Source organism: Pelodiscus sinensis, chromosome 29, assembly GCF_049634645.1.
Source record: "Pelodiscus sinensis isolate JC-2024 chromosome 29, ASM4963464v1, whole genome shotgun sequence".
NCBI lineage: Eukaryota > Metazoa > Chordata > Testudines > Trionychidae > Pelodiscus > Pelodiscus sinensis.
The window spans coordinates 9,309,482-9,326,561 of record NC_134739.1 but is presented as its reverse complement, the minus strand read 5'-3'; the positions used below and the strand labels follow the sequence as shown (position 1 = coordinate 9,326,561).

The 17,080-nt window shown below is 46.9% G+C and overlaps 1 protein-coding gene across 2 annotated transcripts in view; it reads right to left on the bottom strand.

Annotated features, from left to right (window-relative positions):
- Positions 1–17,080, bottom strand: part of RAB5C (RAB5C, member RAS oncogene family) — a 32,540-nt gene extending 15,460 nt beyond the window's left edge. Inside the window, exon 1 of one of the 2 annotated variants that reach the window (XM_075911723.1) lies at positions 16,923–17,080. The gene's annotated coding sequence lies outside the window, so the exon portion shown is untranslated. Of the gene's footprint in view, positions 1–13,562; positions 13,630–16,922 lie in introns of those variants that run through there. The other variant, XM_075911724.1, reaches the window with a different exon arrangement.

Sequence of the window (17,080 nt, the reverse complement as noted above, 5' to 3'; positions counted from 1 at the left end):
AGCTCAAATTGGGCACCAGGACCACACTTTGCTTATGCAGCACCTAGCAATCTAAAAATCACTCATTTACTTTCTATGCTACAGGCCCTTGACATAATTCACCAGTGCACTGCGCAGACAAATTCCGACTTCCTAATGCTAGCCGTAAGCAGTTTCTTGCAGCTGTAACTTGAACCTTTGTCCAGCCTGTCACCAGCTACAAGGTGGTCTTACAACCAGGAAAGCACTGTGTCTTATACCCAGGCTTCTGGATGCAGCTGAAATGTAATTATGACCATATTCTGCAGCAAGGGAGGTACAGTAAAGTAGCTGATGATTCTCATTTGGCTTTAAGTCTATTTGATGCCTTCTGGCCTACCACTAGGTATAAAAACATTGCAAGTGAAACTCAGTTAGCAAAGGCCGAAAGGAGTAGGAGCACCTAACTGATTCCAGACAGAAGGCTGTTTACATAATTGCCCACATTAAAAATAGGGTTCCATTTGTGCAGCATATGCCGAATGGGTGCAGTCCTGCTCTCAAGATGTGCTAGGATGCAGACCTTCCATCAGCAGCAACTGTCCGGATGCCCAGCAACGACTGTACATGCTATGCATTGGGGCGTCTCGGCTCCTGCCGGTCACAAACATTATGTTTACAAACCTTGTGTGCACATCTGAATGATCAGACAGCGGTGCTTGGGGCCAGTCCTTCCCAGCTGCCAGACTGATAACTTTGAAGTGTGCTGGGATGCAGGGGAAGGCCTGGCAGACTGGCTGCCAATTCCCGTCTCAGCTTTAAGGACACGGTCACACCATGTCTAGCAGGAGCAGCAATACTCCCAGCACACCACACGCTACCACAGCAGCAGATAAGAACTCCTGCTGGACCAGGTGAGTACGAGAGCTGATGGACCCATGCACGCCCTGTATGATTAGATTGGCACCCTCTGTCATTCTGAAGTCCCCCCCCCACCCACACCCCCCGCCATTTTTTTAAGATAAAGCAGCACCATGATGAGTTTGAACTAAGGCCTGCACATCAGTGCCTGGTTCTGACTAGAATCCAGTTTGTGTTCATAAGGCATCTGCAAAGGCTGGTCAAGAGGAGGAATCCCCACACTCGCTGTGCCCTCTATCCCCTGCCTCAAGTGACCACGTCCAGAGATGTGAGCTAGCTATTCAACTCAGGGCTTGTCAACACTGTGGAAGATCAACGCTGTCTAGTGAAGACCCACTAAATCAAACTGAGGGTGCCCCTTCCCCTCTGCCCCCCTCATCAGCACCGCTACTCCTGCCCCTCACGAAGGATGACAAGCTGCTTGCCTAGCAGCTTAGAAGACTTAAGCCCATCATTTGCGCTTCCATAGTGCTCCACCTCTGTTCACATTCCCCAACGTTGCCCCCCACAGCAACGTCACCCTGCATTCGAGTCGCTAGTAATAAGCAACATCAGATTGTCTGCCACTCACCCCGCCTTTGCAAAAGGAGCAATTCGAAGGGGCTTTGCAAACAGTTATTGCAGCACCAGTTTGTAGCTGGGATTTTAATTTAGAAGAGTGTCTTAGCTCGCTAGTCTAGCAAAGCCTTAAAGATACTTCAGGCAGCTCTCCCCTCCACCCTCAGCCTGTTGCCGGACAGTCCCAGTGTGGAAGATGGAAGTAGAACACTGAAAAGAAGTGTTCAGTGTCAGTGTTCAGGGATATGGTCAGTGAGGGGTAGCCAGGCTACACTTCTGCTGGCAGCTTCTGGACGGGACATTTGGCTGTAAGGTTCCTTTATTCTGCTCCATTTAGGGTATCATGCAATTGGGAGATCTCAGTTCAGAAAAATATGACTAACTTTCAGTGCAAGGCAGGCTAGACTCACATTAGTGATTTAATAGGTCACTCCCCCCCCCCCCCCAATATATTCTGGTACTGCTGACAATTGTTTAAAAGCACAGCCAGTAGCAGCAAGTTAAACCTTTTAGGAAAAAAACCACATGGAGGAATGAGCTTCCCTCATCAACTCCGGGCAGGGGTGGGAGTCCCATCTTGGGGGTACCTTGCAACATGCTCTGAAAGTCACAATGGGCCACTTCAGACCAGGGAAGCGGTTCCGAAGCCAACAACCCTTCGCAGAGAACACTGAGCCAGGTCCGCATCAGCCAGAGACTGCAGCTTGCCAAGATCCTGACCGTACTGGCTACAGTGATAATTGCCATTTTCCTTGCTATTCTTCAAGTCAGCCATTAACTACCCAGTAAAACACAAGTCTGCTAGCCAAGGTAGCTTCCTGCTTTATCCCCAGTTGGCAGAGCAGGCAGACGGGGGTGAGTCAGTCCATTATAAGGAGGGAGCTGAGGAAAGCATTGGGTACTTCATGTCTAGTACCAAGCTGAGCATGAGGAGTTAGCTCAGCGATTTGGCAAGGGATAAGGGACTTTATCAGCACTTGCTTAACTGAAGTAAAACAGGCCACAGGGCTTTAATCAGCAACAAGTGGTGATCAGGGAGCCTGGTCTGAGGATTCAGCCACCTACCATGCTGCGGTGGTGGCTCTGGGTGAACCTTTGTCGGGACAGTCTTCCAAGCCTGAAACAGTCTCATGGCAAGACTAGTTCTAGTCCCAGCTGTGCCAGTCACTATTGTTTTGATGGGTCTCTTCTGCAAAGCGGGAATAAATCCTGTCCTGAGGGACACTGCATGGCGTGTGACCCCCTTAGAGTGTCTGGAAAAGGACTCTGGAGAGGGAACAGGACTTCAGGGATGGAATCATTGTCTGACAGTAACACTAATAAGCAGAACCCAAATAATACCCAACATTACTGTAAGTGGCTTTTACCTTTGCTGGCCTCTGAGGCCCCAGCAACAGCCTTGCTACATACAAAGTGCTTCCTCCTCCCTCGCTAGATTAAAAATTCTGTACTTCACCAAAAAAGTCCAACTCAAATTTTTAACTGATTGCAGGACATGCCAAAATATGTCACCTGTGCTCTGAGCCAGCTGACATCTGGCAAGCACAGCATGTGGGGACCAGTTACATAACCTCCATACACATGGTGTGAAGCATTTTCCTCCCTAATCAATGTATTAACTAGGGATGTCAAATGCAGATTAATTGGCTAATCGAATAGCTGATTTGTATCAGCTAGTCGATAATGGCCCTTCTGCCTTTGAAATGTAGTAACCCCATGGCTGTTGCTGCACTTCAAAGGCAAAAGCCCTGCGGGGAGCATGGGGCTGGCAGGGGACTCAAAGCAGTCCCCTGCACCGGCCCTGCCCTGCACATGGTATTTCAAAGCAGACCACTGGTTCCCCACTTTGAAGCACCCCCTCCTCTCCTGACAGAGCTAGCAATGGGAAGGGGGAAGAAGAGACGAGACTAGTCATTCACATCCCTAGTATTCACTCCTGAGAAATGAAACCTGATCCAATGTTTTCAGGGGTGTTATTTCAGAGTGTTCAGACACACTTGTGCCTACCAGAAAGCAAACTAAAGAATAAAACTTGTTGCGAGGGGAGCCCAGGGGAGGGGTCCACTGATGCTACAAGGAATGTGACTTCACTACCCACATGTATTAACATCTTGTTTAGAAACCGGATTTAGAGTCAATGCTAAGAGTATTGACTAGGAAATAGGAAGCTTCACTTCAGCTTCAACTAGTCAAAGAAACTCAACTCCTATGGTGCATGGTTATTGCAACACAACCGGTCTTGGCAGTCTGGTATCTACTTGCAATGGTCAGTTTTCATGTGTGTCTCCTCCCAGATAAGTCTTAATGCACAGAAGGTGAAAAACCCAGATCCTCCATTATCCCTAACCTCACAAGTGGATACTTGTGAAGGTAGATATGCCACTACTGCAGGTGTAGCTATTCACCAGGAAAGCAGCACAGTGAGCAATTACCCTGGGAATCAATTGTGTGTCTAAGAGCCACTAAAATCAACCCCTCCAGTCACCCCCAGCCCCTGGGACAAGACGTGTAAGGGAAATCCAAGGGACAGTTTCTCCTCACAACAGAGGCCCCACAGCAACTTGCAGATACATCTACTCCAGCCACAGTACTCACCTAGCCGGAGCTGCGTACCTTATGGCAACATAGCCCTGGAACTTACCATCTACCCTATGACAGGGGAGATCACTGAATAGCCTCAGTTCAACTCAAACAGCCGCCATCTTCAACATGCCTACAGTACCTGGCATGCAAGTACCCACAATACAGCCACATTGCAACTATCATATCTTTGAGTCTCAGTGGGAGTTGGTGGGGGGAGGAGGGGAGTTAAGCTAGGATTCAAAATAGTGTTTTGAGGACAAGTTGTACCTCATGCCTGCATTGTAAGCCAAGCTGTGTCTTCTAGTAACTACTAATCTTGCCTGACACTCTGCACAATTGTGGTGTGAGTGGAGGATGTGTAAGTGTGAGCCATCACAGATGCCCAGGCAGTCAAGGAACCTTGAAGATAACCATGAAACATCCATTGTGTCGGAGGTTTAATTAAAGTAGCAGCACTGATGAACCCTGGAAACAGTACGACACACAAGAGTGAGACGAGACAACGGGAAACCTGACAACCATCAAAACATAACACTGGAAAATCCAGAGATTAAAACCACTGAAGGATGGATGATTGCAGCACAACACTACAATCCCTGGAGACTCCAATGGGAGCTTGTATACGAAGGGGAGCTCTGGCCATTAACGCTGGGTTCAGTCCTGCAAGCCAAGCCTCAGAGGAGTTGGCATATGCCAGCTGCTTTCCTACTGTATTCTCAAACAGTGTATTGACTCTTCCCCTGAAAGATCTTATAAGCATAACAATGGCTGTGAAGACAAGATCTTAAAAATGTGAACCAGCTATAACTAATGGTGTGTCTGTCCACACGGTCAGTTGGACAAACTGTTCCACTGGCTCCATATGGTGAAATTAGCCGAGATGGCTAGCTTCATCTCAGTCCTGACAATTCAGGCAAGATCGGGGGGAGGGGAGGGGGAAGTCCCTTCACTACAGTAAGGATGCTTGTCAAGCACCCACATAGTGGGTGTAATAAGGGAAGATTAGGTATGAAGCATTACAAGCAACTATTAAATTTGCTTCCTGAAAAATAAGAGGAAGGCGTACACACTCCAGGTGAGACACGCCTCTTCATGACGGCTACTGCTCCAGTGGGCACAGGCGGGGGAGAGGTGCATGGGTCCAGGTTGGTCTGCCCCTTGAGCTCCCCAGCCAGAGTGAGAAATACAGCAAACTGTGTACTTCCCCTTTGCCTCCCGAGGCAGGGGAACAGTCAGCAACGTCCCTGTGCAAATTGGGGGGCCTTCAGCTGTCCCTGAAGGGTAGAAGGCTCAGACAGACTTCGATGGGGCACCCCCAGCCAGTCCTTTCCACCAGCCTGGTGATGGTCTTTTCTATATTGTTTTAGGAGAAGCAAGCCCGTTCCAGGCACATTTTCCTGGTGCAACCAAAACCCTGACCATGGGTGGAAGAGAGTGGAAGTTGAATCCAAGTGAGGAAAATAGAAAGGAGCATAAACTGTCAAATTAAGTGCAAAATATATATAAATAAATAAAAAGAAACAGTTTGAAGAACAGCTAGCCAAAAACCCAAGTAGTAACAGCTAATTTGTTTTTAAAGTATATCAGAAGCAGGAAGCTGGCTAAATAACTGAGTGATGGGGGAGGGAGGTGCATCTGGACAGTTGAGATGCTAAAGGAGCACTCAAAGATAACGTCCTTGTGGGGGAAACTAAATGAATTCTTTGTTGCAGTCTTCACGGCTGAGAATGGTAGGAAGGTTCTCAAACCTGAGGCATTCTTTTTAGGTGAAAAATCCGAGGAACTGTCCCAGATTGATAAACTTAACAGTAACAAGTTACCGGGACCAGTTGGCATTCACCCAATCGTTCTGAAGATTCAAATGTGAAATTGCAGAGCTATTAATTGTGGTTTAACTTATTCTTTAAATCAGCTTCTGTACCTAATGACTGGAAGACAGCTAATGCGATGCCAATATTTAAAAAAGGCTCTAGAGGTGATCCTGGCAGTTACAGGCTGGTAAGTCCTAAGGATGTAATAGTGTAGTCAATTAACCGATGAGCAAAAGCTTACAGGTAAAGGCTATAGACGACATTTCTCCCCCCTGCCCCCCCCCCCAAATATTTTAATGGACTAGCCAGCAACCCTACTCAGCTCCACCTCTCACCAGGTCTGGGAGCTCAGCTTCCTCCTTCCCTGGACAGGGGTTTCTGCCTGTATCAGAGGTATCAGCACAGGGCAACAGGCAACCAGTCTGAGAGGGGAGTGGATTTTTAAACTGGTTCCCCTTGCAGAACAGCTCTCACTTGGTACCCCACACTGCTGCCTCTGTATCAGAGGCAGCAATGTGGCATGGCAGGGGGCTCCTCAGCAGTGAGGCTGGAGTGCACTGGCTGCTAGGCCCACCCCCGGGAATACAGAATAGTCAAGGAACCAATAAGAATTCACAAGGTTAAGTACTGGTTAATTGAATAGTCGATTAACATCCCTAGTAAGTAACATCAGTATTGGGCAAGTTAGTTGAAGCTATAGTTAATAAAAGGGACACAGATGAACATTGTTTGTTGGAGAAAGTCAACATGGATTCTGTAAGGGAAATCATGCCTTACTTGAGTTGAGAGATGGTCAGACATGTGGACATGGATCCAGTAGATACAGTGTACTTAGATTTCCAGAAGGCCTTTGACAAGATCCCTCAAAGGCTCTAAAGTAAGTTGTCATGGGATAAAGCAGGAAGGCCCTCTCATGGACTGATAACTGGTTAAAGGGCAGGAAACAAACAGTAAGTTTTCTGAGTGGAGAGAGGTAACTAGTGGAGTTCCTGAAGGGTCCATACTGGGACCAATCCTATTCAACCTACTGATAATGATCAAGAATGAGGTAAACAGTGGGATGGAAAAATTTGCAGATTATACTAAACTGGTCAAGACAGTTAGACCAAAGCTGACTTTGAAGAGCTTTAAAAAGATCTAACCAAACTAAGTGACTGGGCAACAAAATGGTAAATGAATGTTAATGTTGATAAATGCAAAGTAATGCACATTAGAAAAAGTAATCTCAACTAGACATACAAAGTGATGGGGACTAATTTAGCTACAACTATTTGAGCAAGATCTTGCAGTCACTGTGGAGAGTTCTCTGAAAACATCCACCCACTGTGTAGCAGCAGTCAAAAAAGCTAACAATACCAGGAATTATTAAAAGAGGGATAGAGGAGACAGAACATCTTATTGCCTCTATATAAAAGCCATGGTATGCCCACATCTTAAATACTGATTACAGATGTGGTTGCCTCATCTCAAAAAAGATATTGGCACCAGAAAAAGGGCAACATTTATAAGGAGTTCGGAACAGGTCCCATATGAAGACAGATTAAAAAGACTGGGACTTTTTGCTTAGAAAAGAGGAGATGGATAGAGGTCTATAAATCATGAACTGGTGTGGAAGACGCAAATAAGTTATTTACTTGTTCCCATAATGTAAGAACTAGGGGTCACCAAATGCAATAAATAAGTAGCAGGTTTAAAAACCAACAAAAGGAAATTTAACAGCGCACAGTCAACCTGTGGAACTCCTTGCCAGGGGAGGATGTGAAGACCAAGACTTTTACAGGGTTCAAGGAAGAGCTAGATAAAATTCATGGAGGTTAGGTCCATCAATGGCTATTAGCCAGGATGGGTAGGAGGATGTCCCAAGCCTGTTAGTCAGAGGCTGGAAATGGAGGACAGGAGAGGGCTCATGTGATGATTCCCTGTTGTGCTCACTCCCTCTGGGCCATCTGGTATTGGCCACTGTCAGAAGTCAGGATACGGAGCTAGATGGACCTTTGGTCTGACCCACTATCGTTCTTGTGTTATGTTCATGCTTTAAGTTATAAGAGGAAGCTGCATATCAAATTTGGTGGCCCTAGCTTACTGTTTAGGAGGAGTTCTTGAACATAGAATCCACGTGTGTTTAGTGTCCTCTGATTCGTGGAAAGGAAAAATTCTCATTAGCTAAGGCTGCAGGGTTTCATCTACCCCACATCAGAAGCAGAGACCAGACAAACTGAGGAGAATGAAGAGTTTAGGATGCTAGTATTACGTGCTATTGGATGTTTCACCTTCCTTATTCTGCTTCATTGGGGTACAGCTGTATCCACCCTACAGAAGTGACCAAGACAGGGTCATACCAGCTCGAAGATTCAGAGGCAGTTGCATGGTTGCTCTAGTTGGGGTTTTAATTTAGCTGAATGGTATGACTAATGCTTTAGAAACAGCTGTTTGTGCCCTATTAGATCACCATGGCTGAAGTGAGAAACATACAATTAGAGCAGGCTGAGGTATTGTGTTTGCACATGTTACTAGCACATAAGGAAGGTGACAAGGATAATATTAGAAGCGACAGTCTCACTAATGGCACCTAAGCACAGCATTCTTGTTTATGCTACTCCAGCAATGCAAAGCAGGTGGCCAGCTAGATCAAAATGAAGGAAGACAGCCACCAAAGCTGCTTTGTATTGCTTTGGCTAAGCCCTCTACTTGGGTCACTTTCACCCTCAGGGTGCGTGACTAACTCTGTACAAACCCACTTTTGCTAACATCCTCGTTAGTAAGATACCAAATTGCACTACTTTTCACTATAGTCTTCCAGCACTTAATGGGAATGTCACGGGCCAAAGAAAGTCTGTGCAGTGTTATCTGAGTAGCGGGTGGAACTCTTTAGAAAAGGCCCCATCTTTCTGAACATATATGGAGCATTTAGCACGAGAAACTCCGCTCTTGTCCAAGAATGTCATAGTATAAGTGTCTCAAAGCAGCAGCTGTCTAATATAATCCCCATCTCTAATTTTTGTTCACCCCACATTAGGGATGTTAACTTTAGTTTAATCAACTAGTTGACTAATGGATGGAAATTCCATCTACTAGTTGATAAAAAGGGGAGCTGCAGCAGGGTTAGCCCCCAGCCCCAGGAGCTAATCCTGCTGTGGCTCTGCCTTTTAAAGGTATTAACAGCTGGCAGGCTCTTAATACAGTTAAAATGCAGATGTGCAGCATCTGGGACTGGGTGTGAGCCAGGAATCAGCTGATTCCTAGCTTGCACCTGGCCCCTGCTACCTCTAAGGATGTTAAATTTCCATCGGCTAGTTGATAGGCACTTCCACTTTCCACCTTTGAAATGTATGCAGCCCAGGGCCAGCGGGAAGTCCTGCTGATGGAGCTCCAGGCACTTGAAAGTGTGCAAGAGCCCGGGGTTCTTGTGCATTTCAAAGCAGAAGTGCCCACGTGGAGCCTGGAATTAGCATGATGTCCCACTGGCCCCAGTCTGCACAGGCACACCAGCTTTGCAATGCCATGCGGAGCTGGGATCAGGTGATCCCAGGCTCCATGCAGCATTTCCGTAGAACCTGGGTTCGCTGGAAAAACCGCATAAAGCCCGGGCTCAGCCGGGGAGTGATCCTGGTCTCTGCTTGCCATTTCAAAGCGACAGCACTGCTCAGAGCCTAGGATCAGCTGGGGACTCCCCCGCTGACTCCAGGTTATGCAGAAATGCTGCAGGGAGCCTGGGGTTAGCTAGGGAGTCCCCAGCTGACTCTGGGCTCCACGTGGCACTGCTGCTTTGAAATGCCACAGCAGTGTTTCAAAGGAGCAGCAGCATACAGAGCCCTGGGTACAGGCTCCATGTGACACCCCCACTTTGCCTCAGAGGCAGGAAGTTGGGGGGGGGGGGGGAGAAAAATCAACTAGCTGACTTAACTATCCAATAAGCATTTGCTTATCTAACAGTCGACTAGTCCTTAACATCCTTACTCCTGAACCCTGTGGAGATGGTGCTGGGGGAACCGGCTCTTAAGCCTGTTTTCTCTGCCCCCTCCCACCTCAGAGAGGCAGCGGAGGGGAGGGAACAGCAGAAACAGTTATGCATATCAGATAGTCAACTAGTTGCTTACATCCCAACCCCATGTATACTGTGGCACGTCAGACATCTGAGATAGGGAAGCACCAATGCTTTCACCACAGAAGGGCCTTCCAGTTTGCTGCTCTCATTGCAAACAGGCACAGCCCTGTACAGGCAGAGTGGGGAGGAATAATGCTTTGCTCAGAGGGACCCCATCTGCTTATAAGAGGAACTCAGCTGCCCAAAAGGATCACTTTGCATGCCTCTGAGCTGGGAGAGGATGGAGGGTCACGTGAGCATTCTGGGCTACTAAGTATAACCCACATGTTAGCCTGTGTTGGGAAGACTCCCCAACACAACTCACTGCATGGAGCACTGCAATGTAAACCAAGCAAGGGATGCCAGTAAGATTCCTTTAGGGCTTCAGGCAGCTCACACCAACTGTCCCTTAGAAGAAAGGGCATGCATTTTAAGGTTTAAATTAAATCCTAGTGCTCCCAGAGACAGTAATACCCAAAGAAACTGCAACATACAATATGATGGGGGCTAATTTAGCTACAACTAATCTGGAAAGAGATCTTGGAGTCATCGTGGATAGTTCTCTGAAGACGTCCATGCAGTGTGCAGCAGCAGACAAAAGCAAACTGGATGTTAGGAATCATTAAAAAAGGGGATAGAGAATAAGATGGAGAATATCTTATTGCCCTTGTATAAATCCATGGTATGCCCGCATCTTGAATACTGCGTACAGATGTGGTCTCATCTCAAAAAAGATACTAGCATTAGAAAAGATTCAGAGAAGGGCAACTAAATCGATTAGGGGTTTGGAACGGGTCCCATATGAAGAGAGATTAAAGAGACTGGCACTTTTCAGCTTGGAAAAGAGGAGACTAAGGGGGGGCGTGGAGATATGATAGAGGTATATGAAGTCATGAGTGGTGTGGAGAAAGTGAACAAGGAAAAGTTATTTACTTGTTCCCATAATAGAAGAACTAGGGGCCACCAAATGAAACTAATGGGCAGTAGGTTTAAAACAAAAAGGAAGTTCTTCACACACAGTCAACCTGTGGAACTCCTTGCCTGAGGAGGCTGCGAAGGCCAGGACTATAACAAGGTTAAAAAAGAACTAGATAAATTCATGGAGGTTAAGTCCATTAATGGCTATTAGCCAGGATGGGTAAGGAATGGTGTCCCTAGCCTCTATTTGTCCGAGGGTGGAGATGGATGGCAGGAGAGATCGCTTGATCATTATCTGTTCAGTTCACTCCCTCTGGGGCACCTGGTATTGGCCACTGTTGGCAGACAGGACACTGGGCTGGATAGACCTTTTGTCTGACTCAGTCTGGCCATTTTTATGTTCTTAACTTTCCCAGCAACTGCTTGGGAGTTTATGGAGGTGCTCTGAAAGCCGGAAACAGGCCTTGCTTGTCCAACAGTGTCTAAACTTCATTGCTTCTGCATCACTGCCCTGATTTCCAACACTGACCAAGGGGACACCTCAATAATTCTTAGAGGTATGAGAAGTCATTTGTCTTAAAGGATTTTGTAAGCGTCTCTGCACCCAATGTTACAGAAACATTGCTAGTTTTACATACCTGAAAATACTGGGTAATTTTACTGTTCTCTTCTCCTCTAATTCGTTAGGTCACTATTTTTACCTGCCTGGGGCCTTTTGCACAGCAGCAGAGAAACAGGTAAGAGGCTGTAAGACAAAGATGATCTCAGGGACAGGCCCAGAACCTGAAGGCCATTTCAACTCTAACTAGAAGTAAAGTTGGAACAAGGACATACTGACTGAAGATAGTAGCTAAAGAGGGAAAAGATCTAAGGACTGCTTCAGCTGTAGTAATAGAACAGGTTTACTCCTCTGAGTTACTGTGAATTTCACTTTCACTTCCAGACAGCTTTGCTTCCCCTGCCCTCCCCTCCTTCCCCCCCAGTTATTAACTTAACTGTATACTGTTGGGGTCACATCAGTACAGGGAAAATTAGGAAGTTGCTCTCCCCACCCCCACCCTGCCACAAAAGTTACAAGGGACAGCCAACTTACTGTGGGCCTGTATTACTCTCAAATTTCCAAGTCCTCCTCGTGTGTCATTTGAAATCACTTAAGTTTCCCCTTGCCTGAAGGCCATTAAGAATGCCTAGAGAAACTGATAGGGTTGTATGAGGGAACACATTCATCTGGCTCCATTTCTGAAACACAGACAACAACTTGGAGCACCCTATAAAAATGTATAAGCTATTCACTCATTCTCTGGAAGGATAATGGTGTTAAACAAAGGACCAGCCTCCTGTCTTCCAACAGTGGTCAATGCCACGTGTCCTAGAGAGTGAACAGAACAGGGAATCAAGTGATCCCTCCCCTGCCACCCATTCCCAGCCCCTGACAAACAGAGGCTAGGGACACTATTCTTGCTCATCCTAGATAATAGCAACTGATGGACCTAATCTCTGAATTTCTTTTTTGAACCCTGTTCAAGTCCTGGTCTTCACAATATCCTCTGGCAGGGAGTTCCACAGGTTGACTGCACTGCATGAAGAAATACTTGTTTGTTGGTTTTAAACCTCCTACCTATTAAATCTAATTTGGTGACCCCTAGTTCTTGTGTTATGGAACTTATTCACTTTCTCCACCCCAGTCATGATTTTATAGACTTCTATCATATCCTCCTTAGTCACCTCTTTTCCAAGATGAGAAGTCCTCGTCTTATTAATCTTTCCTTATACAGCAGCCCCTCCAAACCCCTAACCATTTTCTGCCCTTTTCTAGACTTTCAAAATGCAAATACATCTTTAAATGAGACATCCATATCTGTCTGCAGCATTCAAGATATGGGGGCATACAGGCAGTCCCCGGGTTACATGGATCCGACTTACATCGGATCCCACTTACAAACAGGGTGAGGCAACCCTGCACTAGCTGCTTCCCCCCAGCAGACCAGGGAGACGTGAAGCTAGCGCCCCCCCCCCTACCCCCACCCAGCAGACCAGGGAGACACAGAGCAGCTTCTCAGCAGACACCTTAGCTTGAGAATAAAGGACTGAGGGAAGTGAGGTGTGGGAGAATAAAACTGAGCTCTGGAGAAATGTTTGGCTAGAGTTTCCCCTACAATATGTACCAGTTCCGACTTACATACAAATTCAACTTAAGAACAAGCCTACAGTCCCTATCTTGTATGTAACCCAGGGACTGCCTGTACCATGAACATCTAGATCCTTTAGACGTATGATTCAGGAAGATCACATTAGTTGAAGATGTAGGGCAAGATTCCAAACAGGATTACTTCAACCATTCGGAATGAAGCAAGCTACTCAGCGACCCATAAATGTCAAGTTATTTCTCAACACTGCCGTTCTGGGTCACTCAGTCACGGTGTGTAGCCGATCCCTGGTTCAGAGCTGCAGACTACATGCATTGTTCTCAGAATTCCACATTCATCATGGCTGCTTCTACTTCTGGCCACCCAGAGCACCAGTTACAAGCTCCAAGTATAAGAGCAACCCAGAGTGTGGTTAAGAGAAGCAGCCAAGGAGTTAATGGGCCTATGAACAGGAAGTTTCAAAGATATGAGCTAGAGTGGAGGACAAGGGCACAGGAACGGAAGCAGTCCCTGTTAGTCCATGAAGACTAACAGGCCCCTCAGCTCTTGGCCTTGGAGATTAAGAGTTTGGAGTTCAATTACCTCAAACAGGAAGAGGTCAGGAGTTGTCTCAGCTTGGCACCAAGGTTCTGATACATTGTCTCTTCTGCCAATTTGATCTAGTACAAGCAGGGCATTCAATTATTTTGAACTGTGTCAACAGAAAGCCAAGAATATACAAGCAGCATGTTTCACACGGAACAGCCTTAAAACATGATGTCCCAGCGTAATCTCTCTTCTTTCCTTTATACATTTTAACTTCAACCTTGATTTGTCTCAAATTGCCATTTACAAAAGCACAAGATGTTAGAGGTGAGCCAACATAATATCAATGCTGCCAGTAAGATCCCAAACCAGACAGTGTTGACTTTAACACCGCTGATTTCATTGAGAAGTTATAAAAAGGCTGGAAAACTTAGTTGCTGTTTCTCATACCAAGACACACCTTCAGTGTCCAGTTTCCTTAGTGAGGCAATATCACTAATGACCTGTCAGGACCACTGCTCCTTTACCCTTAAGTAAAAGTTACCTTTTAAGTGCAAGTAAAACCTAATTGTACTCCATTCTAGGCATTCTGAGCTGGTGCGAGCCAAAACAGAGATGGCTGCCTGCCCACCCAGCTCCTAATACACTTTAGATGTAGAACCATGGCAGGGGTAGGTCCTGGACCCATCACAAACCAGGACAGAGACAGGCTGCTGGCCAGTCTTTTTTTTTTTTTTTTTTAAAAGCAAACACTTACTGACAGGCAGGGAAATGCATGTAGTGGACAGCATTAGCCAATAAGCAAAAGCTTACAGGTTAATCAACTATGCTATTACATCCCTACTCCATTCAGCTTTGAATTTGTTACAGTTTAGCATATTTATGAGGTCTACATTTGATCCCACTGTCATGCAATTTAACTGCAGTATTACCTCTAAATGTGTTAAGTCCACCTTCAACTTGATACATATTCAATTTGTAAACACCAGCTCTGACCATTCCCCCCCCCTTTCTGAAATGAGAGACTGAAGTTGGGGTCTTAAGTCCACTAGAAGCTAGATACTTGAAACTCTTAAAATAGACACAAATATTGGATCCCTTTGGCAACTAACTTTGGGCTCCTGTTTCCTAAATCCCTGGGCAGTTTATTTCCACAAGATATTTTCTAAGAAATCCAAGCTCTTAAAAAAAAAAGCAGAAGTGCTCTAACCTTTGCTACAAGTCATAGAAGTTAGGAGAAATCAATTACTTTGTCTATACAAAACAGTACAATGGCACTTAAATAACCAGAACAGTTACAGCTGGCTATTGTGGCAGTCATTCAGAAAGCCTGACACAGCATGGTATTCCCCTACATATAAAGAAACTATTAACTAGTAACTCAGGCAGCCCTTATGAGTCAAACCTGAAGAGCCATATCCCCGTACTCCAACTGGGAAATTAAGTGAGCAGCTTCTAAGTATGCTGCTTTTAAAATCAGGAAGTAAACTAATTATAATAAGTAGTAAATATTATTGCTCTGATGTCCATAAGGATCATACATTTTGGTTGGATAGCACCTGCATTCTGTGCCTCTGAAAAATCTTGTACACTTCCACAGTAAGTGCACTACCATACAGGCCCTATCAAGAAGCGAGTGAGAAGGTTAGTTTTATAGAAGCATGCATATGACCTAAGTGAAATCTCTGTATGGGAAATTTGCACTTTTATTCAAGAGTCTAACCAGAGGAATCTATTTTAAGACACCATCTTTTCTTCAGTTAAACCCTTTATTCCTTGCACTTCCATTGTTTCACATTAGGCAACAAGCCCCCAGTCTTTGGAGCCAAATACCATGCCCATGTCAGAAGATAAGACACCCTCCTCCAAGGCTCACATTACAAGCTTATGTCCAAGTTGGGATTGGAAGTTGAAGTCTCCCCACCTCACACACCAGTGCTCAGCTCAGTCCAGACTAGGTGACTTCTCAAAGACCTAGTTTTGACAATTCTCTGCCTTAAACTTTCTGCTCAATAACACTAACTACCATAAAGCCATAATATTATGGTCAACTTGTACACCTACATTTGACAACAGAAAGCCTAACCCTTGGAAACACTATGCCACAGCCATTAGACCTGTCCAGTGCCCAGAAAGCTAGGGTGATTATGGCAACAAAAGCCACCATTACCCAGTCAACCAATCCAGTTATCCAGATCCTAATTGTGGGCAAGAGAGAGAGGTCTGTTTGCTGGGTCAAAGTGAATCATGAATTGTCATACATTTACCAAGTGACAATACAAGCCAGGGGAAGGGGAAGTTACTAGGAAATTGACTGTTCATAACCAGGGAAGCAATAGAATTAATGACCAGGGGCAGGGGGGGGGGGGGGGGGGGGAAAGATGAGTTTGCTTCTCTTTTCTACTCATGTAATAAGTGAGTTACCAGCAAATGCCATTCTTGGTATGCTTTATGTGCACGCATGGGGGGGGGGGGAAATGTGGGCAAGATTACAGAGTCTCATCCAAGACAGGACAATAGATTAATCCCACTTCTCACCAGCCACCTAAACTGGTCTCAGGTGTTCAGGGAAACAGGGAAGGTTACCCCTGTAAACAGCCCAGGATCTCAGCTGCTTCCAGGCCCATTTACACACACATGCCAAGTAACAAGGAACCCAGCCAAGTTACCAAGGGAATAACTACTCCATACCAACATTCCCTCTAATCCAGTCCATCCAGGTGTAGATTTTTTCCCCAACCACATACAGAATAAGTTTTGCGCACACTGAGATATGTGCAAAGGTGCACTACCAATAGAACACAGACAAAAATACTAGCTGCAGTAGCTCTGCTAGTCAGCTGGCTGGCCAGCACTTGACTCTGAGCAGCTACGCAAGTGCCCAGCATACAGGCAACACTGCCCAGTACTGTGTGGCCAGGGCTGATCTCTGCTGACCCCTGAAGAGTGGCTGGGCAAAGCTCCCTTAAAAAGACCCCCCCCCCCCCCGAACACAACCTTACGTATAGAGCAAAGAATAAAGAGGGGGAGCATGTGAGACAAGGACAGAGTCCCCCCAGCCCAGTGCCTCCTTGCCAGATCACCCCCTGGTCCCAGGAAGCAAGGCACCCCCCACCTCAGGGCCCCCCCCACCCACAAGGCACCCACCACAGGGCCCCCCCACCTCAGGGCCCCCCCCACCCACAAGGCACCCACCACAGGGCCCCCCCACCTCAGGGCCCCCCCCACCCACAAGGCACCCACCTCAGGGCGCCCCCCACCCACAGGGCCTCTCTGCCCCCCGGCTCCAAGGGGCAGGACACCCCCCTGAGCGGCCCCTCCCCGCCCGACTGCGCCCCCGCCCCGGCTCCAGGGAGCAGGACACGCAGCACCGAGCCCCCGCCCCAGGACGCCCCGCTCCGAACCGGCCCCACTCACCGCGCCGGGGTCGCCTCTCTCCCCCGCCCCAGCTGGCTCTCAGGCTGCGGCCTCCACTTCCGCCTTTCAGCTGCTCCGTTTCCGGGTCCGCCCACCCCTTCCGCTCCGGTCGGGCGGGGTCAGAGGCAGCGGCGTCCGCCAATCACCGAAGCCCTGCC